The sequence below is a fragment of the Bos grunniens genome, chromosome 10, assembly GCF_055505025.1.
Source record: "Bos grunniens cultivar Pamir isolate PY7600 chromosome 10, Bosgru_T2T1.0, whole genome shotgun sequence".
Taxonomy (NCBI): Eukaryota; Metazoa; Chordata; class Mammalia; order Artiodactyla; family Bovidae; genus Bos; species Bos grunniens.
In genome coordinates, this window is record NC_141174.1 from 49,234,646 (window position 1) to 49,262,500 (window position 27,855).

The 27,855-nt window shown below is 39.6% G+C and overlaps 1 protein-coding gene across 10 annotated transcripts in view; it reads left to right on the plus strand.

The window, feature by feature from the left end:
* The window catches only part of TEX9 (testis expressed 9), a 231,209-nt gene that overhangs the window by 56,574 nt on the left and 146,780 nt on the right, over positions 1 to 27,855 (plus strand). For 6 of the 10 annotated variants that reach the window (XM_086321123.1, XM_086321139.1, XM_086321121.1 and 3 more), the window contains one exon: positions 3,802 to 3,989. The gene's annotated coding sequence lies outside the window, so the exon portion shown is untranslated. Of the gene's footprint in view, positions 1 to 436; positions 577 to 3,801; positions 3,990 to 27,855 lie in introns of those variants that run through there. The other 4 variants (XM_086321129.1, XM_086321138.1, XM_086321137.1 and 1 more) reach the window with 4 other exon arrangements.

Here is a 27,855-nt window from a genome sequence, read left to right on the forward strand (position 1 = left end):
GATGTCTTCTGATGGCACAAATTGAATAGTACATTTAGTTTTGTCCATCTTTTTTGTTCCTAGGGATGCTATATTATACTAACCATCTCCATAATTCTCCATAATTCTCCAGTTCCTTTTAGTTCCTGCTTGAAGTTGCTAGTTATTAAGATAATTGCATCAACCTGGCTTCTGATCATTGAATACTACCACCTGGCCTCTATCTTTCTAGGGCCCTTATGTCTCTATTGCTATGAGTTAGCCTGGTCTTCCAAGAGCGCGCGTGCGTAGGCATGCTCAGTCGCCTACGACTCTCTGCGGCGCCATGGGCTATATTTAGCCCGGCAGGCTCCTCTGTCCATGGAATTTCCGAGGCAAGAATACTGGAGTAGGTTGCTATTTCTTTCTCCAGGAGATCTTCCTAACCAAGGGATCAAGCCCGTGTGTCTCCTGTGTCTCCCACTTTGGCAATCACATTCTTTACCACTGAGCCACCTGGAAGCGCTCATCTCAGAGTGCCTGCATAAAGAAGAGAACCAACAGTGAATTTTACAAGTGATGCTTTTCTTCTGCCACCAGCACATCCCAGTGGTCTTGGTAAATTGTCTATCCTTCAGGTCTTCCCCTTGAATGTTATTAGAGGTTTCTTTGGTTTGTTCTTTGTTTGATATGGTCTACCTACTCTAGCATGCTTATTCCCTTTTGCTTTCATTCCCATTTTCCATCTGCCACAAGGATTCTGACATTTTGATATCCTTTTTTTGGTCCATCATTTTTCTGCTTATATGTGCTGTCCAGTTAGTTCATACTCTCTTTTGGGATCTTTCCTATGGTTGTTAAATCCTGTGTCTCAGGATTTAATAAATAACCCTATTTACCATCTTTTGTCCTAGTCTCTTGACCAAGTCCCCAGAATACAGTCCCAGGCATGTTTCCCCAGCTCTTTCCAGCACATGCTGGCTGGATCCTGCATTTTCTTTCTGTCCTTATTAGTCCCAATACATCCCCAGCTGAGTTTTGCTCTTAACCCCATCAGAATCATCCTCTACCTACCTACCTACCGTACAGATTCTTAGAGGAGCACACATTGTTTGGTAGGAGAGAGGAATCTACATTTTCTTAAAGCAAGAGAGTTATGATAACTCTGAATAGGGAAGGTTGGGCTCTCTATGAAAGCTGACAGCTTTCAGGAAATCTGAGAATTCCATATTTTCAAGGAATTTTGAAATTCCCAAACTTCCTCATTCTAAGTATAAGGTCCAGTTCTTTCTCAAATAGTGTCTTGACCAGTCTTGTTTGAAAGGTGAACTTTTTTGGAAAGTACCTACTCTTAAGTTCTGGGCCTTGTCCTAAGTTTTCTCTGCCCCCCTGCTGCAGGAAATGGAAGCCACTTTATATGCTGCTATGGGGCCCCCTGGTTTTCCACTTGTCAATTGAGTATTAATTGTTCTCAGCATCTTGTATTTTTCTATAGCATCAATCCTCTTTTGCATTAGGTACAAAATTCCATTGCCCTTGTACTTACTAACATATCTATATTTCTACAATGTCTAATACATCAGACCAGCTAGGTTATTTCTTTCCACGGATATGCCTTCCCAGTTCATTACGAGGGTAAATATGACCCATTGCATAGCTCCCTGCCTCCAAGGCTGTGCTTCGTTTACTATCAGTGATGGCTTCCTCTTTACCAAGCGGGTAGTGAATGAACTAACTGTAAACCCCTATCTTATCTGTGTTTTTAGGCCACTCCTGGCACTAATTATTGCATGTTGGGCTTTCTGGGAAGCACACTGAATTGGAATTTAGGCTGCAGGTTGTTTATTAGGGAGTGCCATTGTGATAGATACCTGTGGAAGGGAGGGAGGAGCTCTGGAGCTAAAATAGCCCATCAGAGTTTTCCTTATTGGGCCCAGAGGGCAAGGCCTTTATACTCCCCTGTTAATAAGTCATGGCTGTGAGCTTCCCTGGAAGGGGCATGACCGTGGGTTAGGCACTATCTGTACCTGAGGCTGATCCCATGAGTGCTGATAGCTGAAGACTGCCTGCTGACAGTGCTTCCAGCAGCTGGAGTTACAAACTCTTTCCATGAGCGAGAATCTAGATAGCATATCCTGACCTTCACCGTGGGTGAGGCTGTATATGAAGAATTCTGGTGGAAGTCTCCTCCTTCGTAGTATCATAGTATCAGCTCCATTGTCATTGTGTGTTGTTGGGTACAAGGCTTAACCACTCACTAACTGTATTCTTTGAGAGCTCTTTGACTTTGATTAACTGATATGAGATCCCACATAATATCTCCTTAGACCAAAGGACCCACTTTATGGCAAAGGAGATGAGACAACTTGTAGTTGAATATAGAATCCACTGGTTCTACCATATATAGCACAAACCAGGAGCTGTCAGACTGATAATGTGGTGGAATGGCTTTTTGAACCTTTTGTTGAGGTGCTAGCTGGGAGATGACTCCCAGGTGAGAAAGGGTTACTGTTCTTCAGACTATTGTATATATCTTAAAGTGATGATTATTGTATAGAGCTATGTCACAAGTTGTTAGAATGCATATGTTCAGGAACTAAGGAACAGAAATAGTAGTATATTCCTGCTCAGCCATCCAAAAGACCCACTTGGGGAACTTCTTTTCCTATCTTTGCATCTTTAGAATCTGCAGGTTGGGAATTCTAAATTTCCAGCAGGGTGGGTCCTTCCACCAAGGAACATTGTTGTTTAGTCACTGAGCCGTGTCCAACTCTTTTGTGACCCCATGGACTGTAGCCCACCAGTCTCCTCTGTCCATGGGATTTCTCAGATAAGAATACTGGAGTGGGCTCCCATTTCCTTCTCTAGAGGATTTTCCCAACCCAGGGATCGAACCCATGTCTCCTGAATTGGCAGGCAGGTTCTTTTCCACTGAGTCACCAGGGGAGCCCACCAAAGAGCATAGTGTACCTCTAAACCTAAAGCTACAGCTGCTTCCTGGTCACTTTGTGATCCTTGTCCTTCTTCAGCAGTTGGTAGGCAAAGAAAATAATTAGCACAGTGGAAAGGGGTAATGCCTTTCATCATCACAAAGAGGTAGAACTTGATATCTAAAGGAGCAGGGAGAAATGGGTTTGCTTTTCAGGTGATCTGCCGTGGCATCTCCGGAAAAGGCAATGGCACCCCACTCCAGTACTCTTGCCTGGAAAATCCCATGGACGGAGGAGCCTGGTAGGCTGCAGTCCATGGGGTCGCTAACAGTCGGACACGACTGAGCGACTTCACTTTCACTTTTCACTTTCATGCATTGGAGAAGGAAATGGCAACCCACTGAAGTATTCTTGCTTGGAGAATCCCAGGGATGGAGGAGCCTGGTAGGCTACCGTCTATGGGGTCGCACGGAGTTGGACACAACTGAAGCAACTTAGCAGCAGCCATGGCATCTCTTATTATTTTCCTGCCTGGTTTAACTGTAAATAGATGAAAATAGCAACTATAGGCTGGGAATGACCTTAGCCCTGTTCACATGGAGGGTCTGTGTTACTACACCAGGCAAATCTATAGCAATGGAAACCTTTGCCAATGCAGAGGGAAATCTAGAATGAGTGGTAAAGTGGGGAGATTATGAATATCTGACCTTGTGATCCAGTGCAGCAGCAGAGGGCTGTAGCCTCACATTGACCTTCCTTTTGTAACTTTCCCCAGGGATTATGAGCACCAGAATGTAGGAGAAGCTGTGACTGGATGGTGTGAACTCACCATGACAGCAGACTGAACCTGAGCAGTACCAGGTGTGGATGACATTCATTGCTATTGACGACCCATGCATTTGTGCTTTTCCAGGTTAGTGCGTCTAGCCTTGAGCTGCTGCCAGTGTGATTGATACTGCTCACAGCTGCACCCAACCCTGGAGAACTGCCTTGGGCCACTAGTTGCAGCCTCATCCAGTAACTCGTGGGAAGGAATCCCTCCCCTGCGGTGGCCCAAAACCAGTGACTGACTGCTTTGGAGATACAAAGCCTCTTCTCAAGGTGGGTCAGGTCTCAGGTGCAGTCAGTGCTGTGTGCCTAGTCTGTGTCTATGTGCAGTACTTTAGCTGAAACCATTTCTTTATATATGTATATATTTTGTATATATCTTTATTTTTTGTATATAAATATTTATATACATATTTTGGGGGGGGTCCAAATCACTGCAGATGGTGACTGCAGCCATGAAATTAAAAAACACTTGATGCTTGGAAGAAAAGCTATGACTAATCTAGACAGCATATTAAAAAGCAGAGACATTACTTTGCCAACAAAGGTCCATCTAGACAAAGCTATGGTTTTTCCAGTAGTCGTGTGGATGTGAGAGTTGGACTATAAAGAAAGCTAAGCACCAAAGAATTGATGCTTTTGAACTGTGGTGTTGGAGAAGACTCTTGAGAGTCCCTTGGACTGCAAGGAGATCCAGCCAGTCCATCCTAAAGGAAATCAGTACTGACTATTCATTGGAAGGACTGATGCTTAAGCTGAAACTCCAGTACTTTGGCCACCTGATGCAAAGAGCTGACTCATTGAAAAAGACCTTGATGCTGGGAAAGATTAAAGGCAGGAGGAGGAGAGGATGACAGAGGGTGAGATAGTTGGATGGCATCAATGACTCGATGAGCGAGCTCTGGGAGTTGGTAATGGATAAATAAGTCTGGTGTGCTGCAGTCCATGGGGTCTCAGAGTCGGGCACAACTGAGCGACTGAACTGATATATGTATATATATGTGTATATATATATATATATATTTTTTTTTTTTTTGGTTGCTTTGGGTCTTAGTTGTAGGGTGTGGAATCTTCAGTCTTTGTTGCGGCAAGTGAGATCTTTAGTTGCAGCATGCAAACTCTTAGTTGTAGCATATGGGATCTAGTTCTTAGACTTGGGATAGAACCTGGGCTCCCTGCTTTGGGAGCTTGGGGTCTTAGCCACTGGACCACCAGGGAAGTCCCCTGAAAGTATTTCTTTGCTTAGCATCTTCCCTTTTACTACCGTGCCCCCCTCACATCCTGATGGCTTTCTGCTGAGAACACTTCTTCAGTAAATCACATACATAAGAGTCCTTGCTCTGCTTCTAGGGATCCCAACTAACACCGTCTCCTCTTCTGTATCTCCAGAAAGAAAATTCCTGGGGAAGAATTCTTAATGGTCTGGTATGCTTTGGTATGCATTAGAGAATTAACCTTACCTGAAGAGAGGTCAGGGGCTTCCTGGGTGGTGCTAGTGGTAAAGAACCTGCCTGCCAATGCAGGAGATGTAAGAGATGGGGGTTTGATCCCTGGGTCAGGAAGATCCCCTGGAGGAGGGCATGGTAGGCCACTCCAGTATTCTTGCCTGGAGAATCCCCATGGACAGAGGAGCCGGGGTGGGCTACAGTCCATAGGGTGACAAAGAATTGGACATGACTGAAGTGACTTAGCATGCACACACACAAAGAGAGATCTGGCCTTTCCCCTCAACCACAGGGAGGTGACCTTGGAATGTCCTGCCTGACAGAAGTGTTTCTGTCTGAGGGTTTTGGCCCACAAGTTAGCAATCTAAAAATGTGATTTTTGTTGGGAGCTTTGGGCTGCTTGATACCAGTTTTGTCTCCAGAAGGGACTGGAGATTAAACATAACAGCCCAACCTCTTGAAATGGCTGAGGAATAAAGGTCAGCCACATAGACAGTATATGATGGAGCCCCAAAGAAAACTCTAAATACCAAAGATTGGGGTAAGCATCCATGGCTGGCCGTGCATATTGTCGCACACCACAGCCATAAAGAGTTAACACCGTCCATGGCTCTTTGTGAAGAGGACAACCAGAAGCTCTGTATTTGGACCCATCCTGGACTCTGCCCTATGCATGTGTCTCTTCCCTTGGCTGATTTTAATCCCTGTATTAATCTGTAACTGTGGGTGTAGTAGCTTTCGGAGCATCCCGAGCCCTTCCAGTGAATTATCAAAACTGAGGGTGGTTAGGGGAATTCCTCACATTTGCAGCTGGTACCCTAAGTGGCAGCTGTCTTGTGTGGACACTGTTCGTCCTAAGTGTTCAGTTGGCTAAACTCTCATACCTGGCTTGAATCTCATCTCCACCTCTGGAACCATCATCACTAGGGCTAAGTGAATGCCACCCAGCAGTACATTTGATTGGAGTTGGGAGGGAGGGCAATTGGCAGAGTGGACAAAGAGATATTTAGTTTCAGCAGCATTTTCTGGGACATGGCATCTGCCCTGCCCAGACTGAAGTTGGCTTTTCTATTCAGATTATTGCTGATGCTGCTTCCTCTACTTTCGTCTTTTTCCTGCATCAGGGACAGACACTCCCCCTCCTTTCAGATGCCCAATGTATGCTTTTATTGACACATCTAATACTATTTTGCTTGAAAATCAGTGATGTCTTAGTATTGAATCTTTGTTTATCTGATGCAAAGATATAACTCCTATACTATTTTTATCTCTGACATTGAGTTTCTAAAGTGTTTTGTTACATTGAAATTTCTGTGTAGAGGTAGTATGGCATCCATAGGATTGTGTTTATAATTTTTAAAGATCTGTGGTAATTTTCTTATAAATTTTTATTATCCTAGTTCATAATATCACTTCATCCTTAGTTTCCCCTGTTACAGGTATTAGTTGATGTTGGGAGCTGGGAGAAGCCTTCATGACTATTTCCCAAAGATATGAAGGAAATTTAATTTGGAATTTGAATACCAGCAGATTTTAAACACAAGTTCTCTTTCACTTAGGATTTAGTTTAGGAACTGGGGTAATTTTCTGTAGACCAATTGAGAGAGTAAAAAAGTGGACACTAAGAAACTAAGACACAGATTGAGAAGAGTTGACATTATTGAAAGATTTCAATTCTGAATGAGAAAGGACTGGTTAGCATTAGAACATCACAGTAGCAAAGACTTGTATTTTATTTTCATTTTCCTATACATATATTAAAGTAAGCTTAACTATATATACATAAGTGAATTTTTTGCTTAACTGATAATAAATCTATATATTTTATTCCATAATATAAGCCTGATTTTTTCCTCCACTGCTTTACTGACAACAGACCCAGTTCAGCACCTTATTAGCTAAGTGTCTTGGGACTCTTTACTGTACGTCTTTGAGTTTTAGTTTCCTGTCTGTAAAACAGCAGTAAGTCTAAGTATCCTGTCAGCTCTTGGGAGCATTACAGATAATTTATGAAAAGCACTTAGGCCAGTAGAGGTGCTCAGTAAATGTAGTTATTACTATTAGCTCTCATAACATTTTGAGTTTAAAAAATAATCTCACCAAGTATTCTTAAGGAGACACCACTCTGGCATCCTAATTGGATGTACCAGTTAATCAGAATGCTTTTTTGAATGTATCCAAGTACACACCATTCCTTTCGGGTTTCCATCCTCTCTGTATCATGGGTTACTTCTTGAGGATTGAGCTTTTATAGGCTTCTGCCTCTGCTGGCCCCACTCTTTTGAAGGCACCAATACTTTCAACCTGCCGTTCAGCTCCACCAGGTTCCTGACCATCTTGCAGCCGTTGCTTTTATCTTTGTTTCTAACAGGTAATTTTAAAAATCAGATTCAAACCAGAGTTGTTGGAATACGAGATTAGTCCTATTGCCTTAAGCCTGGATTTTGTGTGCCTGGGAAGAGTCCTGGCTTCTCATATGCCCTAAAGCCCAGGCTCTGCTTATTTCTCTGTGTTCTTCCAGGCCATTTGACTGGATTTCTGCTTCTATTAACTATTCAGATCTCTAGTTCCCCTTTGGAACAGGAGCACTAAACCAAATCCATGTGAATGAGACCCTATGAGCCTACCCTTGAGGTGTGAATCCTGTGCTCCGTAAACCAAGGCTTTGTTAGTTTTCTCATCCCAAGACCCCAAACCACCACCTCTTCTGAGTTCATTATTTTCTCATTTCTATACCCTTACCCTCTGAAATGGACCAACTCTCACTGCCAGTGTGAGTCAGTGAGGAATTTGCTATTTGAACACTAGCTTGCAGCCCCATGACCCAACCTATACCTAGATCTGTTCCTCCTACTGCCTCCTGGATTCATGACCCAGTGTACCTCAGGGTCAAACTCATATAAGCGTCAGGATTGATAAATGCACTCAGGTATTATATCTTTTAAAAATTCACATAAATTACATTCTATATAGAGCTTTGTAGAGCTGCCTGCTATCTACTGTATTACATGTGTTCTTTTAAAATCTTCCAATTATCTAATTCTGTGACAGTCATTCTAGTTTGTTACTGAGTTGCAAATTCCATTTTGTTTTAGAGCCCTAGGAAAATTGCACAAGTTGTTTTAATTAGTATCAATTTGGTTGTCAGATTTTCAAGATGAAGCCTTTGTGTTTCAGGATTATTTAAAGCTAGGGCATTGAAATAATTGGGATTTTTCAAGAATCACTCTTTATGACCCAATTTTAAAGTTATTTTAAATGGTAACATTAAAAAGAATTATTCGTAAGACCAGAAACTATAAAACTCCTAGAGGAGAACATAGGCAAAACACTCTCTGACATACATCACAGCAGGATCCTCTATGACCCACCTCCCAGAATATTGGAAATAAAAGCAAAAATAAACAAATGGGACCTAATTAACCTTAAAAGCTTCTGCACATCAAAGGAAACTATTAGCAAGGTGAAAAGACAGCCTTCAGAATGGGAGAAAATAATAGCAAATGAAGCAACTGACAAACAACTAATCTCAAAAATATACAAGCAACTCCTACAGCTCAACTCCAGAAAAATAAACGACCCAATCAAAAAATGGGCCAAAGAACTAAATAGACATTTCTCCAAAGAAGACATACAGATGGCTAACAAACACATGAAAAGATGCTCAACATCACTCATTAACAGAAAAATGCAAATCAAAACCACTATGAGGTACCATTTCACGCCAGTCAGAATGGCTGCTATCCAAAAGTCTACAAATAATAAATGCTGGAGAGGGTGTGGAGAAAAGGGAACCCTCTTACACTGTTGGTGGGAATGCAAACTAGTACAGCCACTATGGAGAACAGTGTGGAGATTCCTTAAAAAACTGGAAATAGAACTGCCTTATGATCCAGCAATCCCACTGCTGGGCATACACACTGAGGAAACCAGAATTGAAAGAGACACGTGTACCCCAATGTTCCTCGCAGCACTGTTTATAATAGCCAGGACATGGAAGCAACCTAGATGTCCATCAGCAGATGAATGGATAAGAAAGCAGTGGTACATATACACAATGGAGTATTACTCAGCCATTAAAAAGAATACATTTGAATCAGTTCTAATGAGGTGGATGAAACTGGAGCCTATTATACAGAGTGAAGTAAGCCAGAAGGAAAAACATAAATACAGTATACTAACGCATATATATGGAATTTAGAAAGATGGTAACAATAACCCGGTGTACGAGACAGCAAAAGAGACACTGATGTATAGAACAGTCTTATGGACTCTGGGAGAGGGAGAGGGTGAGGGTGGGAAGATTTGGGAGAATGACATTGAAACATGTAAAATATCATGTAAGAGACGAGTTGCCAGTCCAGGTTCGATACACGATACTGGATGCTTGGGGCTAGTGCACTGGGACGACCCAGAGGGATGGTATGGGGAGGGAGGAGGGAGGAGGGTTCAGGATGGGGAACACATGTATACCTGTGATGGATTCATTTTGATATTTGGCAAAACTAATACAATTATGTAAAGTTTAAAAAAAAAAGTCTCTATCTCTTTGGTCTACAGTATCTCAAAGTTATATAAAAAACTAATTGCTAGCCAAAAATATCAGTTTTCACTGTGTAAAATACAACATCAACTCACTTTTCTGCAATGAGAGAAGCAGAGGTTCAGTAATCCAAAAAGAATTTATGTTTGTCTTTTGGATGCTTTTGTTCTTAAATTTGAATATGAGTGAGTCTGATGTCTAGGGAATTCGTGTCAAAATAATGAAGCTGCATTATAAAGATCTCAAATAGGGAAGTTGATGTGTTCAATTTTTTTTTTTTTTTCAGTTGCTTTCCCAGGTTAAAAGAAGCAAGTTAAGCTGAACTATATTCCTCATTGGAAGATTAGAATATTGAACACAGATGTTAAATCATGGGTCTGGGAAGAATTCTGTAGCAGATTAGAAGCTGCTGAAGTAGGGATTTTTAGATCCCTATTGGGTTACAAATTTAGATCCCTATTGGGAAACAACAACGAAAAAGGAAGATGGATTATGCCATAGAAAGAAAAATTAGAGAAAATATGCAGAAATTCTGTAAATAGAACAGGGATGATGTCTTGCCCAGTATTATGTTGGCTTAGAATATACATACCAAATTCTGCATGTTGCACATCAAGGAAGTAGAGGTAAATTGGAGAAGAAAGTGAAATAATGAACTAATGAAATAAAAACTTTAAAGACTGGGGCATTTCTTATGTCCTGCTGCTGCTGCTAAGTCGCTTCAGTCATGTCCGACTCTGTGCGACCCCATAGACGGCAGCCCACTAGGCTCCTCTGTCCCTGGGATTCTCCAGGCAAGAACACTGGAGTGGGTTGCCATTTCCTTCTCCAATGCATGAAAGTGAAAAGTGAGAGGGAAGTCGCTCAGTCATGCCCTAGTATGTGAGAAATGCACGTATACACAATATTTTTTTAAATACTCTTTTGTATCATTTGAATAGTTTTTTTTAACCGTATGTATCTTTTACTACCCAACAACAAACTTGAAAATAGACACCTTGAATTTGAAAATATATCGGATCAGATCAGATCAGTTGCTCAGTCATGTCCGACTCTGCGACCCCATGAATCGCAGCACACCAGGCCTCCCTGTCCATCACCAACTCCCGGAGTTCACTGAGACTCACGTACATCGAGTCAGTGATGCCATCCAGTCATCTCATCCTCTGTCGTCCCCTTCTCCTCTTGCCCCCAATCCCTCCCAGCATCAGAGTCTTTTCCAATGAGTCAACTCTTCACACGGGGTGGCCAAAGTACTGGAGTTTCAGTTCTAGCATCATTCCTTCCAAAGAAATCCCAGGGCTGATCTCCTTCAGAATGGACTGGTTGGATCTCCTTGAAAATATATAGAATTTGACAGTAACAGCAAATGTTTCTCTTAATGGTAAGTACCTAACACTCTACCTAGTGAGTTTAGTTTGCCACAGGATTTCTAAACTAAAAGACAGAATACTTTGTTTATACCTTTCCAACTAGACAGTACATGCCTTAAGGCAAATTACTCTCTCGTAGATCTTTATACCCATCACAGGCTCTAGGGAAACACCTTGCACATAGTAAGTGTTTGTTTTTGAATGAGTGAAGGCATGAATACAGAATGCATGAGTATCTCTGGTTAAGTCTGGATGCCCCAAATAACAAGAACACAGTAATTTGATCGTTTCAGCAGTTTTACTGCCCCACCAGATTGCCTCTGCCATGTTAATTGTGTGATCTGCAAGAACAGTTATAGCTGTTATAATTTACTTCATTTATAGTCTAACTTGTTCACAAAAAATATTTAGATGGCACCGGAATTGCTTTATTGACCATGCCACTTGTTCAATTGGGTTTTCTTTTAGATCCTAACCATTGCAACATGCTGTGCCATGTATGTTCAGTTTTCCTTTCATAGTGGTTCATGATTTGGTAACACTTTCTTTGCCTCAGCAGATGTACTGCTCTCATTTAACTATGCCATGCCATCTTTGTTGTAAATATATACAACACAAATATATACATGTATATATATGTGTGTGTATAGGGCTTCCCAGGTGGTGCTAGGGGTAAAGAATCTGTCTGCTGTTATAGGAGATGTATGAGACGTGGGTTCGATCCCTGGGTTGAGAAGATCCCCTGGAGAAGGAAATGCCAACCCACTACAGTATTCTTGATTGGAAATTTCCATGGGCAGAGGAGCCTGGCAGGCTACAGTCCATGGGTTGCAAAGAGTCAGACACGACTGAGCACATACACATACATACATATATGACACAGGAGATAGTCCTTTACATTTCTAACTGTACTTATTTTAACATCGTTAGAAGGGAACATTTCATGCCAAGAGGGGTACAATAAAGGACAGATATGATATGGACCTAACAGAAGCAGAAGGTATTAAGAAGAGGTGGAAAGAATACACAGAATAACTGTATAAAAAATGTGTTAATGTCCTGGATAACCATGATGGTGTGATCACTCACCTAGAGCCATACATCCTGGAGTGTGAAGTCAAGTGGGCCTTAGGAAGCATTACTATGAACAAAGCTAATGGAGGTGATGGAATTCCAGCTGAACTATTTCACATCCTAAATGATGATGCTGTGAAAGTGCTGCACTCAATATGCCAGCAAATTTGGAAAACTCAGCAGTGGCCACAGGACTGGAAAAGGTCAGTTTTCATTCTAGTCTCAGAGAATGGTAAGGCCAGTGAATGTTCAAACTACCATACAGTTGTGCTCATTTCACATGCTAGTGAGGTTATGCTCAAAATCCTTTAACCTAGTTAGGCTTCAGCATTACATGGACTGAGAACTTCCAGAAGTTCTCAGCTGGATTTAGAAAAGGCAAGGGAACCTGAGATCAAATTGCCAACATCTGCTGGACCATAGAAAAAGCAAGCGAATTCGAAAAAGAAAAACATCTGCTTCATAGACTATACTAAAGCCTACACTAAAACCTTTGACTGTGTGAATCCCCACAAACTGTGCTAAATTCTTAAAGAGATGCAAATTCCAGACAACTTTACCTGACTCCTGAGAAACCTGTATGCAGGTCAAGAAACAACAGTTAGAACCTGACGTGAAACAATGAATTAGTTCAAAATTGGGAAAAGAGTACATCAAGGCCGTATATTGTCACCTGCTTATTTAATTTATATATGCAGAATACTTCACATGAAATGCTGGGCTGGATGAAGCTCAAGCTGGATGGAATCAAGTTTGCTGGGAGAAATATCAATAACCTCAGGTATGCAGATGACACCACCCTGATGGCAGAAAGCAAAGAGGAACTAAAGACCCTCTTGAGGAAGGTGAAAGAGGAGAGTGAAAAACCTACCTTAAAACTCAGCATTCAAAAAACTAAGATCATGGAATCCAGTCCCATCACCTTATGGCAGACAGGATGGGGAATAAATGGAAACAGTGACAGACTTGTTCACTGTGCATGGTGACTGCAGCTATGAAATTAAAAGACTTTTGCTCCTTGGAAGAAAAGCTATGACAAACCTAGACAGCATAGTAAAAAGCAGAGACGTTACTTTGCCAACAAAGGTCTGTATAGTCAAAGTTATGATTTTTCCAGTGGTCATGTACAGATGTGAGAGCTGGACTGTAAAGAAGGCTGAGCACCAAAGAAGTGATGCTTTCACATTGTACTGGAGAAGACTCTTGAGAGTTCCTTGGACTGCAAGGAGATCCAACCAGTCCATCCTAAAGGAGATCAGTCCTGGATGTTCTTTGGAAGGACTGATGCTGAAGCTCCAATACTTTGGCTACCTGATACGTAGAGCTGACTCATTGGAAGAGACCTTGATGCTGAGAAAGACTGAGGGCAGGAGGAGAGGGGGAGACAGAGGATGAGATGGTTGGATGGCATTATTGACTCAATGAACATGAGTTTGAGCAAACTCTAGGAAGTAGTGAAGGATAGGGAAGCCTGGCATGCTGCAATCCATGGGTTGCAAAGAGTCGAACACGACTAAGCAATTGAACGACTAATTTATTTTAATAACGAGAATTGATTTGCTGGCATGTAGCTAGCTAGGCATTTAAGAAATGACTCTTTTCTTTGGTTTCTTAGCAATCACATTGATGACCTTTCAGGAGAGTTAATATTTAGCAATGATAACTAACATTCATCTTCCCAGCGCTATGCTTGGCTCTTTAAATACCTTATTTCTTTATTTTAAAATTTTAATATATGCACATTATTTTATATACATTTATAAATATATACATAGATTTATAAATATATGAAAATATAAACGTATAAATATATACATCTCCCACTCTTCCACAGTGGGAAGAGCCTGAGAGTCTGGGTGCTTCCGCTTCACTTCAGGATGAGAAAGAGGAACTTAGAGAAACCACTGAAAGAGCTTAATATGCATTCCTGCAGTTTGGGGGACACACAAGACCGGTGTCAGAATTATATTTGAAAAGTCTTAAAAAATGAGGGCTTAAGAGGAAGTGGTCAATGGCTATAGTTGAGAAGTCAGTGCCCTTTAGAGTCTATCACAACAAGACTTGTGACATTTCCCATGGACCAGATCTGGATGGGTAATGTGACAGAGAGTCAGCTTGGGGTTGTCTTAGTTCCTGCCCTGGAGGAAATCTCAGTAAAAGGAGGCCAAAAGTAAACCAGCTGAACCCTCAGGGTGTGGAATAAAAAACAAATGGCCAGCTGGAGTAGAGATGGATTTGAGATATGCAGCAGGGGCGGTGGTGGTGATAGGGTTTGCAAAATAACCCAAACATCATCTAGGAGAGAAAGAGCCAGATGTAAACAGCGGCCAAGTCTAAAAGGAGCCAACCGCAATCTGCACCATCATCAGTTAAGTAAGAATTTTCTTGCCCTGCTTTCTTCTCCTCTCCCTCTGCACTCTAGCCTTGGAGAATAATAAAACTGTGGGAGGAGAAGTGCGATGAAAAGGAAGAGAAGTGAATCACATTCCCTTTCCTGACTCCTGGCTTCTCTAACTGCAGACTGCCCTGGATGTAGCCAGTCTGAGCTAGATACAGGAAGCAGAAGTCTAAAATATAAATGAAGTTTATAATTTTGTTTATTACATGGGAATATAATTTTTGTTTGCTTATGTATTCATTTTATCATTCCTTAAATTGAGATATAATTGATGTAAAACATTAGTTTCTGGTACACAACATAATGATTTGATAGATGTATTTATTGCAAAAATGATCACCATAATAGGTCTACTTAACATCCATCATTCAGTTCAGTTCAGTCGCTCAGTCATGTCCAACTCTTTGTGACCCCCATGAATCATAGCATGCCAGGCCTCCCTGTCCATCACCAACTTCCGGAGTTCACTCAGACTCAGGTCCTTCGAGTCAGTGATACCATCCAGCCATCTCATCCTCTGTCGTCCCCTTCTCCTCCTGCCCCCAATCCATCCCAGCATCAGAGTCTTTTCCAATGAGTCAACTCTTCGCATGAGGTGGCCAAAGTACTGGAGTTTCAGCTTTAGCATCATTCCTTCCAAAGAAATCCCAGGGCTGATCTCCTTCAGAATGGACTGGCTGGATCTCCTTGCAGTCCAAGGGACTCTCAAGAGTCTTCTCCAACACCACAGTTCAAAAGCATCAATTCTTCGGTGCTCCGCCTTCTTCACAGTCCAACTGTCACATCCATACATGACCACTGGAAAAACCATAGCCTTGACTAGACGGACCTTTGTTGGCAAAGTAATGTCTCTGCCTTTGAATATGCTATCTAGGTTGGTCATAACTTTCCTTCCAAGGAGTAAGCGTCTTTTAATTTCATGGCTGCAATCACCATCTGCAGTGAACAGTTACAAATATTTTTCTTGTGATAAGAACTTTAAAGATTTACTGTCTTACAAATTTCAAGCATAACAAGACAGTATTACTAACTGTAGTCACCATGCCAAACTGTATCCCCAGGAGTGCCACTCTGTTTTTATTCAAAGTGATAGATCTTCTGTCAACAAGTTTCTTGTTATCAGTAAGGAAAATAATCTCTAAGTAATATACCACATTGCTTCAGTCACTTCAATACTTTTCCTTCAAATTAAACATCTGCCTTAAAACAAAAGTCACTTTTTGACCTTTCCTTCTTTATCCTCCCTTGAAGGAAATATATTTTGTTTAGTTAGAAATATTAATTGTATACTAAATTTTAAATTTAGTATCCAGGTGTCTTTGGTATGAAGTTATGCAGAAAATGTAGATTTGTTTAAAGATCATAAACCATTTTTAAAAATTTAAATTCATAAGCCATTTTATTTTTTCTCTGTTACACTTCTCTCCTCTTCCAAGCTGTCTATCTTGGGCCCACATTTTATAATCAGAAAAATAAGTAATTAAAATTTTTTTCACCCTGCCTCTTCCTCAAGCTATCTTATCTATCCCTTTCTTTGGTGCTACACTTGGGAAAGAGCCCACACACATTACCGCTTTCACTTTTTCACTGCTCGCTCATTCTAATCCTAGCTCTGGTTCACCTCTCTAATGAAACTGCTTTTCAAAGGTCACTCTTGTCCAGTCATGAGATTCAGAGGTATTCTCTTACACTTTATTTTTCTGGGTCATGTTTGTGACAGTGCTTATCACAGTGCCCAGTAACCAGTCAATTCTTAATGCATTTTAATTCTTTTCCCACAAGATTTGTCTAATGTTATTGATTGAATGATTAAATATAAAGTATTCTTTATCTGTGTAAAAGATTGAGTCAAATGAAAATTTATGCAGTCCTGGTTTTCCTGTTGCTAATATAGCACAGTGCATTTCAATAGTGTTTTTTTCACTCATATCCAGATCATGGGGCCCAGTAGTTTAGAAATTCAACTCTGATTTGTTGTAATTCATTTCCATTCTGATTAATATAATTATTTAGCTGAAATATAAAATAAATAAGTTCTGGGAGTGTAGTGTGCAGCACAATGACTATAGTTAATAAAATTATATGATTGAAAGTTTCTAAGAGAGTAGATAATAAAAATTCTCATCACAAGAAAAAAAATGTATATGAGGTGATAGATGTTAACTAAACCTATTGGGGTGACCATTTTGCAGTATATACATACATTGTTATTTGTTATACACATAAAACAAATACAATGTTATATGTCAGGTATATCTCAATAATATATCTTAATAATATATCAATAATAATATCTCAGGAAAAATGATCTAGGTTCCTGGCAGGGAAAAAACCTCCGTCAACTATGACTATAAGCAGTAAGATACCAGCCTTCTCTAGAAGAAATCAAGCATGTTTGTTTTCTATATCTGTTACTCTATTTCTGTTTTGTAAACAAGTTCATTTGTACCATTTCTTTAGATTATACATATAAAGCGATACTATATGATATTTGTCTTTGTTTAACTTACTTCACTTTGTATGACAATCTCTAGGACCATCCATGTTGCTGCAAATGGCATTATTTTATCCTTTTGTATGGCTGAGGAATATTGCATATATGGTATATATGGGGGAGTGGATATATTGGAAGATTGGTATTGACATACACACTCACAACTCACACACACACACACACACACACACACATATATATGTATAATAGATAACTAGTAAGGACCTGGGCTTCCCAGGTGGTGCTAGTGGTAAAGAACCTGCCTGCCAATGCAGGAGATGCAGGTTCAATCCCAGGATCAGGTCAAGATCCCTTGGAGAAGGGTATGGCAACCCACTCCTGTATTCTTTTCTGAAGAATCCTGTGGACAGAGGAGCCTGGAGGGCTATAGTCCATAGGGTTGCAAAAGGTTGGACATGACTGAAGCAACTTTGCAAGCAATGGGGAAAAAATCTAAAAAAGAGAGATATATGTATATGTATAACTGCCTATCTTTGGTTCCCCATTCTTTATCACAGCTCCTGTCCCAGTCCAGCTACTTGGACAGCTGTTTCTAGTTTCCCTTACTGGCAATCCCTAGTCCGTCCCACCTGACCACTGCCAATGCTGAAGGGGATAAAAGTTGTTAAACCCTGGACAGGACATAGCCTCAGATCCGTTATCTAAATTTAGGCTGATGGGAAAACCAACCAATCAACATTTTTAAATGCCCACTGTATGCCAGGCTTTTTTTAAAAAAAACGTTTTATTCATATATAAATTTACCCTTTTAAAATGTATAATTCAGTGGCTTTTAGTGTATTTGTAAAGTTGTGCAGTCATCCCCATTCTCTAATTTCAGGACATTTTCATCACCCCAAAAAGAAACCTTGTACTCATTAGCATATACTCCTGTCTCCATTCCTCCAGCCACAGAAAACTACTTTATATTGTATCTCTATGGATTTGCCTATTTTGAACACTTGGCATAAATGGAATAATGTATAGACTTTTATGTCTGGCTTTTTTATTATTTTTATTTATTTATATTTATTTTTAATTAATTAATTTTACTTTACAATATTGTATTGGTTTTGCCATACATTGACTTGAATCCGCCACGAGTGTACATGTGTTCCCCATCATGAACCCTCCTTCCACCTCCCTCCCCATCCCATCCCTCTGGGTCATCCCAGTACACCAGCCCTGAGTGCCCTGTATCATGCATCGAACCTGGACTGGCGATTTATTTCACATATGATATTTTACATGTTTCAATGCCATTCTCCCATATCATCCTGCCCTTGCCCTCTCCCATAGAGTCCAAAAGACTGTTCAATACATCTGTGTCTCTTTTACTGTCTTGCATACAAGGTTATCATTACCTTCTTTCTAAATTCCATATATATGTGTTGCTGCTGCTGCTGCTGCTGCTGCTAAGTCGCTTCAGTTGTGTCCGACTCTGTGCAACCCCATAGACGGCAGCCCACCAGGCTCCCCTGTCCCTGGGATTCTCCAGGCAAGAACACTGGAATGGGTTGCCATTTTCTTATATGTGTTAGTATACTGTATTGGTGTTTTTCTTTCTGGCTTACTTCACTCTATATAATAGGCTCCAGTTTCATCCACCTCATTAGAACTGATTCAAATGTATTCTTTTTAATGGCTAAGTAATATTCCATTGTGTATCTATATTACAGCTTTGTTATCCATTCATTTGCTGATAGACATCTAGGTTGCTTCCATGGCCTGGCTATTATAAACAGTGCTGCAATGAACATTGGGGTACACGTGTCTCTTTCGATTCTGGTTTCCTTGGTGTGTATGCACAGCAGTGGGATTGCTGGGTCATAAGGCAGTTCTATTTCCAGTTTTTTAAGGAATCTCCACACTGTTCTCCATAGTGGCTGTACTAGCTTGCATTCCCACCAACTGTGTAAGAGGGTTCCCTTTTCTCCACACCTTCTCCAGCATTTATTGCTTGTAGACTTTTGGATAGTAGCCATTCTGACTGGCATGAAATCGTCCCTCATTGTGGTTTTGATTTGCATTTTTCTGTTAATGAGTGATGTTGAGCATCTTTTCATGTGTTTGTTAGCCATCTGTATATCTTCTTTGGAGAAATGTCTGTTTAGTTCTTTGACCCATTTTTTGATTGGGTCTTTTATTTTTCTGGAATTGAGCTGCAGGAGTTGCTTGTATATTTTTGAGATTAATTCTTTGTCCGTTGCTTCATTTGCTATTATTTTCTCCCATTCTGAAGGGTGTTTTTTCACCTTGCTTATAGTTTCCTTTGTTGTGCAGAAGCTTTTTTAAGTTAGCCTAATATTCCCAATGTTCATCTGTGTTGTAGTGTACATCATTACTTCACTTATTTTAATAGCCTACTAATATTCTACATTTTATTTATAGATTAATTAGTTGATGGGCAATTGGATTGTTTCTACTTTTTATCTACTATGAATAATACTACTTCAAACATTTGTGTAGAACTTTTTTTTGTAAACATGAGCTTTCAGTTCTCTTCAGTATAAATCTAGGAATGAAAATATGTTTCATATGATAACTCTATGTTTAACTTTTTTTTAAAGATTTATTTATTTATTCATTTTATTTTTTGGCTGTGGTGGGTCTTATTGCTGTGAGCAGGCTTTCTCTAGTTGTGGGGAGTGGGGACTACTCTTTGTTGTGGTTCATGGACTTCTCATTGCAGTGGTTTCTCTTGCTGTGGAGCACGGGCTGCAGAGCACAGGCTTCAGTAGTTGAGGTGCCCAGGTTTAGTTGCTCTGCATCATGTGGCATCTTTCCACACCAGGGATCAAACCAGTGTCCCTTGCATTGCAAGGCAGATTCTTAACTGCTGGACCACCAGGGAGGCCCTGTTAACTTTTGAGGAACCACCAAATTGATTTCCAAAGTGACTGCACTGCTTTATATCTTATCAGCAGTGTATCAGTATTCCAATGTCAAGGTCTTGTTACTTGTTACTGTCTACCTTTTTGATTATAGCCATCCTAATGGGTCTGGAATGATATCTTATTGTGGTTTTGAGTTGCAGCAGCTGATGACTAATGATGTTGAACATCTTTTCATGTGTGTATTTGACATTTGTTTGTCTTTTTTGGAGAAATATCAATTCAGATCCTTTGTCCATTTTTAATTGGTTGTCTTTTTATTGTTGACTTGTAAGAGTTCTTTATTCTGGATACTAGCAGAGAAGGCAATGGCACCCCACTCCAGTACTCTTGCCTGGAAAATCCCATGGATGGAGGAACCTGGTGGGCTGCAGTCCATGGGGTTGCTGAGGGTCGGACACGACTGAGCGACTTCACTTTCACTTTTCACTTTCATGCATTAGAGAAGGAAATGGCAACCCACTCCAGTGTTCTTGCCTGGAGAATCCCAGGGACGGGGGAGCCTGGTGGGCTGCCGTCTATGGGGTCGCACAGAGTCGGACACAACTGAAGCGACTTAGCAGCAGCAGCAGCAGCCATTCATCAGTTACTACATAATTTGCCAATGTTTTCTCCCAGTTTGTAGGTTTTCTTTTCATTTTCTTGATTGTGTTCTTTGAGGCATAAAAGTTTTTAATTTTGATGAAGTCCAGTTTTTATATATTTTTTGTTGTTGCTTGTGCTTTTGTTATCATATCTAAGAGACCATTGTCTAATCCAAGGTCAGGAAGATTTATCTCTATGCTTTTTCTAATAGTTTTATGATTTTAGTTCTTACTTCTAGGTCTGTAATCCATTTTTACATTAATTTTTGTATACTGGGGGAAGAAAGGGTTCAACTTTATTCTTTTGTACATGGATATCCAGTGGTCCTAGCACCAACTTTTGAAATGATTATTGTTTTCATGGTGAATTAATTGTGCCCTTTTCAAAAATCAATTGACCATAACTAGAAGTTTTTTTTTTTTTTCTGGACTCTTAATTCTGTACCATTGATCCTTATGCCACTGCACATTGTCTTGATTAGCATAGCTTTGTAGTAAGTTTCAAAATTGAAAAGATGTGAGTCCTTCAACTTTGGCCATTTTCAAGATTAATTTGGCTTCTCAGGATTCCTTATATTTCCATATGAATTTTAGGATCAGCTTATCAATTTCTGCAAAAAATAAAAGTAAAAAAAGAAGACTACCCAAGTCTTTGACAGTGATTGTGTTAAATTTGTAGATCACTTTGGGGAGTATTGCCATCTTAACAATATTAAGTCTTCTGAACCAGGAATGTAGAATGTCTTTCCATTTATTTAAGTCTTTAATTTCTTTCAATAACATCCTGTATTTTTCATTGTGTAAATATTGCTCTTTTGTTAAATTTATTTCTGTGTATTTTTTCTTTTTGAGGCTCTTTTAAATGGAATTCTCTTAATTTTAATTTTGGATGGTTTATTTCTAGTATATAGAAGTAGAATTGATTTTTTTTTTAATATTGATCTTGTGTTTTGCAACTTTGCCAAATTCTTTACTTAGTTCTAATGGTACATTGTGTAGATTCTTTAGGATTCTCTATGTACAAGATCATTTTATCTGAAAAATTTTTATTTCTTTTTTTCATCTGAATGCCTTTTTAAAAAATGTATTTATTTATTTGTTTTTGGCTGAACAGGGTCTTCGTTGCTGTGCACAGGCCTTTTCTAGTTGTGGAGAGTGGGCAGTACTCTTCATTGTGGTGCACGGGCATCTCACTGTGGTGGTTTCTCTTGTTGTGGGGCTCTGGATGCGTGGGCTTCAGTAGTTGTACGCAGGGTTAGTTGCTCCACAGCATGTGGGATCTTAGTTCCCAGACCAGGGACTGAATCCGTGTCCCCTGCATTGGCAGGTGGATTCTTAATCACTGGACCTCCAGGGAAGTCCCCCTTTTATTTCTTATTCTTAACTACTTGCCCTAGCTAGCATTTCCAATACAATTTTGAGGTAAAGTGGCCAAGGCAGACATACTATTCTTGTTCCTGATTTTAGAAGGAAAGCATTCAGTATTTCACTGTTAAGTATGATAGGTTTTTAATGAATGGCCTTCATCAAGTTGAGGAAATTATCTTCTTTTTCTAGTTTTTTTTGGGTGCTTTTGTTAAGAAAGGATGTTGAAAATTGACAGTTTTTTAAATGTGTCTATTGAGGTGACCATGTGGTTTTGTTTTTTATTTGATTCATATTACATTAATTAGCTTTCCAATGTTAATCTGACAGTGTGTTCCTAGGATAAATCCCACTTGGTGTATAATCCTTTAAATATATTGCTGGATTTGGTTTGCTAGTATTGAACATTTTAACTTTGGTATTCATAAGGGACATTGATCTGTAGTTTGCTTCTCTGTGGTGTCTGATTTTGATGTGAGGGTAATACTGCCCTCATATAATAAGCTTGGAAACGTTTCCTCCTCTTCTGTTTTAATAGAAGAATTTTAAAAGGGCTAGTGTTAATTCTTTAAAACCTGAGTAGAATTCATTGGTAAAGTATTTGGACCTAGGTGGGTTTTTATTATTAATTTAATATCTTTACATATAATTATTTTATTCAGATTTTCTATTTCTTTTTGAGTCAGTTTTGGTAGTATGTCTTTCTAAGACTGTTAATTTAATCTAGGCATTGAATTTGTTCTCAAATAATTTTTTTTCATTTTAAATTTATTTATTTTTTAAATCAGGCTTCTCTTGTGGTTCAGCTGATGAAGAATTCACCTGCATGCGGAAGACCTGGGTTTGATCCCTGGGTTGGGAAAATCCCCTAGAGAAGGGAAAGGTTACTCACTTCAGTATTCTGGCCTGGAGAATTCCATGGACTGTGTAGTCCATAGGGTCGCAGAGTTGGACACAATTAAACTGAAGGATAATTGCTTTACAGAATTGTGTTCATTTCTGCCAAACATCAACATAAATCAGCCATAGGTATACATGTGCCCCGCTCCCTCTTGAACCTGCCTCCCATCTTCTTCCCCATCCCACCATTGTAGGTTGTTAGAGAGACCTGGTTTGAGTTCCCTGAGTCATACAGCAAATTCCCACTGGCTATCTATTTTGCATATGGTAATTTAAGTTTCCATGTTACTCTCTCCATACACTGTACCCTCTCCTTCCTCCCCACCCAACCCATGTCCATAAGTCTGTTCTCCATCTCTGTTTTTCCATTGCTGCCCTGCAAATAATTTCATCAGTACCATCTTTTTATATTCTGTATCTACATTTTAGTATATGGTATTTGTTTTTCTCTTTCTGACTTTCTTCACTCTGAAGAATATTATATGGTAAAGAGGGGAAGGTATAAAGGAAAGTAAGAGGACAGTAAAAGAAATGGTAAAGAGAGGGTGGAAAGAAGGAGGGGGAAAAGAAAGCATGTCAAAAGGTGCTATCTAACAAAAATGAATTATGAATGGTAGAACTTCAGATTTTTTTTAATTTTTTTGGAGAGTAGTCCTTCCTGGAATTCTTCACATCATATTGTTACATATCTGTAATTTACTTTAGAATAGTTCCTTAAGGACAGTGTGATATGTGTGTGTATAATTTTAATCTATACCCTAGGCTAATTAATATTGAGTTGGGTGTATATATACATGAATAGTGTGCAAAAAAGAAAAGAAAAAGTTCACATTCTAATATTCTTTAATCAACACAGAGGGCCAGTTAATTAGCATAATATGTATTACAGATTATTTTTTATTGGTAAAATAAATAGTATTCAAGAGATGTGCATTGTTACATGGCAACCTGAATGGGAGGGGAATTTGGGGAAAAATGGATACATGTATATAAATGGTTGTGTCCCTTCTTTGTCCATCTGAAACTATCACAATGTTGTTAATTGGCTATACCCCAATACAAAATAAAAAGATTAAAAAAATAAAAATAAAGAGATGTGCATTGTCTAGGAATATTATACTGGCCCTTTCACAGTTGCATGAACAAGAACAGGCTATGAAAACCTAGTGAACCTGTTAGTCTCTCCCCTTTGGAATGGCATTCGTACTTAGAATTTCAATTCACCCTGTGTACAACCTCTTAAGGGTTTTGTGACCTGAAATCAGCTAGATAATTTGTTCAGTCATATTGCATCTGCCTTAAGTGAATCTTTCATCCAAGATACTTGCTCAAGTGCTTAAGAGGACAGAAAGCTAGGGTTTTAGAAAGCTTGTACTGCAAGTGACATGAACATTTTTATTCTTTCTTACTACTAAAAAAAAAAAAAAGTGTGGCAGAATTTGACCTAGCAGTTAATGGTATTATAAAATCCATTTGATAGGTTGTGGAGGAAGAGGCTGACTGACCTCAAGTACCTGTAACCATTGGAAGCTTCCAATAAAACCTACTAATCAGGAATAATTAAACTGGCTTAAGTCAATTTGGAAATATACTAGGTAAAGCAGCCTGCTTTATAAGGGGTTTAGTTCTTTGGTAAATGAGTATGTGCTCTCTCCATCAATGTAGCATTGAGTACCATCCTTAAAGAAGTTCAAACAAAATCATATAGTCTGCTTTTTTTATGTTAAACATGGAGAAATTTAGGCCCAGAACAATTAAGTAACATTCTCAAGGTTAGTGTACACATTAGTGGTGAAGGAGGGACTGGGTCATGGGTCTAATGACCGAGAATGCTCACTTGCCATGATAATGGAGTAATATTTTCCAAACAAAAATACATGAGATTGTGACCCAGAACGTCTGATATGACTTAGGGAGCTGATAGGACAGAAGACTTGGGACCCCAGCGGGGCTAACAAAACACTCCCATTGCTTTCAGCCATCTTTACTGCTCTGTGCTTACCCGTATTCCAGCTTCTATAATCCAATTTTCTCTAACTTCCTTTAACAGCACTAGGAAGTTGTGTATGTGTGAAGGTCGCTCAGTTGTTTCCAACTCTTTGCGACACCATGGACTATATAGTCCATGGAATTCTCCAGGCCAGAATACTGGAGTGGGTAGCTATTCCCTTCTTCAGGGGATCTTCCCAACCCAGGGATCAAACCCAGGTCTCCAGCATTGCAGGTGGATTCTTTACCAGCTGAGCCACAAGTGAAGCCCAAACCCCACTAGGAAGTTACTCATTAGCAAAGTTGGGGAGGTGAATGCCAACAATATTACACAATGACTCTTTCTTTCCATTTCTGCTGCTGCTGCTACTACACTCTCATAATGCAGGCCAAGGAAAAAGTGTGTTTCCTTTGCCTTAGGATGCACAATGAATTTTCCTGTTTATTCAAGCTGACCACTTCTTGATGGTCTCTGGCATACATATTTCAAATGCTGGAAAATTGTATGAAACAAGACCTGTTTCATGGTTTGACTATAGTCAGTTTCAGTAATGTCAGTTTTTTGATCAATGTTTTTGGACCCACATTTATGCAGACTCCTAAATCTTTCTACCCTCTATGTTTTATGAATGTGTATTTACCGCAAGGTGCTACAGTGATCTCATATGTCATGTCTGAATGTCTAGGAACGAGCATATGGTTCCAAATAATTCAATACTCCAAGTATCGTTAGTTAGAAAGTATAAATGATTCCCTGATATCCACATAGTTTGATTAATTCAACTCAAGAATTAGAGACTCTTTAAGTTGAAAGAGATATTAAACATCCTTCTGGAAAACTGTCCCTGTCAAGGACTCACCCAGGTTCTGTTTACACTGTCACTTATCACTAATGAAAATGCTCTTCAACCAGTCACAATTTATTCCAATTTGAAGCAGCTTTAACTGCCAGAGAGTTCTTTTCTTTTTTAAAAAACAATTTTATTTAATTATTTGTTTTTGGCTATGATGGGTCTTAGTTGTTGTACAGACCTTTTCTCTAGTCACGGCGAGCAGGGGCTACTCTTCCTTGCAGTGCCTGGGCTTCTTGTCGCTGTGGCTTCTCTTGTTGTGCAGCGTGGGCTTTAGGGTGCATGGGCTTCAGTAGTTTGGGTGTGTGGGCTCAATAGTTGTGGCTTCCAGGTTCTAGGGTGCAGAATCAGCAGTTTTGGTGCACAAGCTTAGTTGCCCCATGGCGTGTGGGATCTTCCCAGACCGGGGCTTGATCCATTTCCTGCATGGCAGACGTATTCTTTACCACTGAGCCACCAGGGAAGCCCCAGACAGTTCTTATTTAATTAGAAATACTTCTTCTTGTGACTTTCACTGGCCTCTTTTTCTATGGTTTCTTTAGTATCATGATGAATACCTCTAATTTTTCTTTTACTTATCAGCCCTTTAATTATTTGAAAGAAGCTTTCATGCCCCCATCACAGCTTTAAAGATGATTGAAGAACAGAGAAAGAACTCTTTTCTCATGGTTATGTTTCTGTACATCTGATGTATAAAACATCAAGTGTAAAATGTTTTATTAACTTTTTACAGAAATGATCTGAGCTTTGGTAGAAGTATTTGAAAATTACAAATAGATACGTAATATGAGAAAGTCCAGAAACAGATGAAACAAGGATTTGAGTGTAAGCACATTATTTGAGAAATGCAGAATTCTTATGGGAATGGAGGAGTAACGTAAGGAAGAGAATCCAACCAGTGCAGGGTATGTTGGTAAGCCAGTTATCACAGTGGGCCACTAGAGAAAAATCTCATAGAGAAATCCTGGGAAATGATGTAAAATAAATGCCTCAGAATGATTCCACCTTAGGGGTGAACTGCTACCTCAGCATTTCCAGCCTGCTCCCAGACAAGCTGTCTCCCACAGTTCTGAAATAAAAAGCTCTCAGGCACAGAGGAAGCCATTAGAAGTCGGCTGCAATACTGCATAGGACACTGACAGCATCTGGGATAATGAACAAAATAATGATAATTATTAAAGAATAAAATTTTGATGTAATTCTATCTGAATATAAATTATCATAAAATAATGTCATTCTGCAATATTAACTTGCAGCCTGCTTTGATACTTAGTAATACAGTATTTCATATCTTCCTATGACAATAAATATAAATCTATTCACATCATCATTAATGGCGATATACTCTACGATCATTTATTTAACTAATTCTCTGGTTGAACATTTAGATTGGTTCCAGGTTTTTGTAGTTCTTAAGGGAGATGCTTTGTGTCAGTCTCACTGAATGGTGAATTTATATTTGGTTCAGCTGATGCTCAACTGTATGTTTATTATAATAATATTCTTTAAAGACATAAACTGTGGGAAAGAATACTGTGTATTCAAATGCCAATGATTCATACTTTCTTTGCAGTTTAGAAATAATAGCTCAGATAAGTTTGTATTCAAAATACTGTATTATACCTTGTGATTATATCACAAGAGACAGCCATTTAGGTTATAGAAATTCAACTTCATGAATTTAACACCACAACCACAAATTAGGATCCATTTATTTACATTTACAAAAATTAATTTATATTTGAGCTGAGTACCAGCAGTCCAGAGCTATCATGGCTTCCTGTGGGCAGTTATATAGCTGGAATACTTTTCTCCTCAGAACCCTTGTTGTTTGTTAGTTTAAGGCAGTGCTTAATTATGCCTCATATACCCATGGTCTCAGCTTGCTGAGCAGGTATGATACCGTCTTAAGTTAGGTTTCTGGGGAAATAGACTGAGATGGAGATATGCCTGTGGGAGGTTTAATGGGGCGTAGGCTCAGAAACACTCTGAGAAACTTCATCTGGAGACATCTTATCCTGGATTCTGATTGTTGTTGTTCAGTCACTAAGACCTTTCTGACTCTTTGCAATCCCATGAACTGCAGCATGCCAGGCTTCCCTGTCCTTCACCATCTCCTAGAGTTTGCTCAAACTCATGTCCATTGAGTCAGTGATGCCATCCAGCCATCTCATCCTCTGTCATCCCCTCCTCCTCCTGCCCTCAATCTTTCCCAGCATCAGCGTCTTT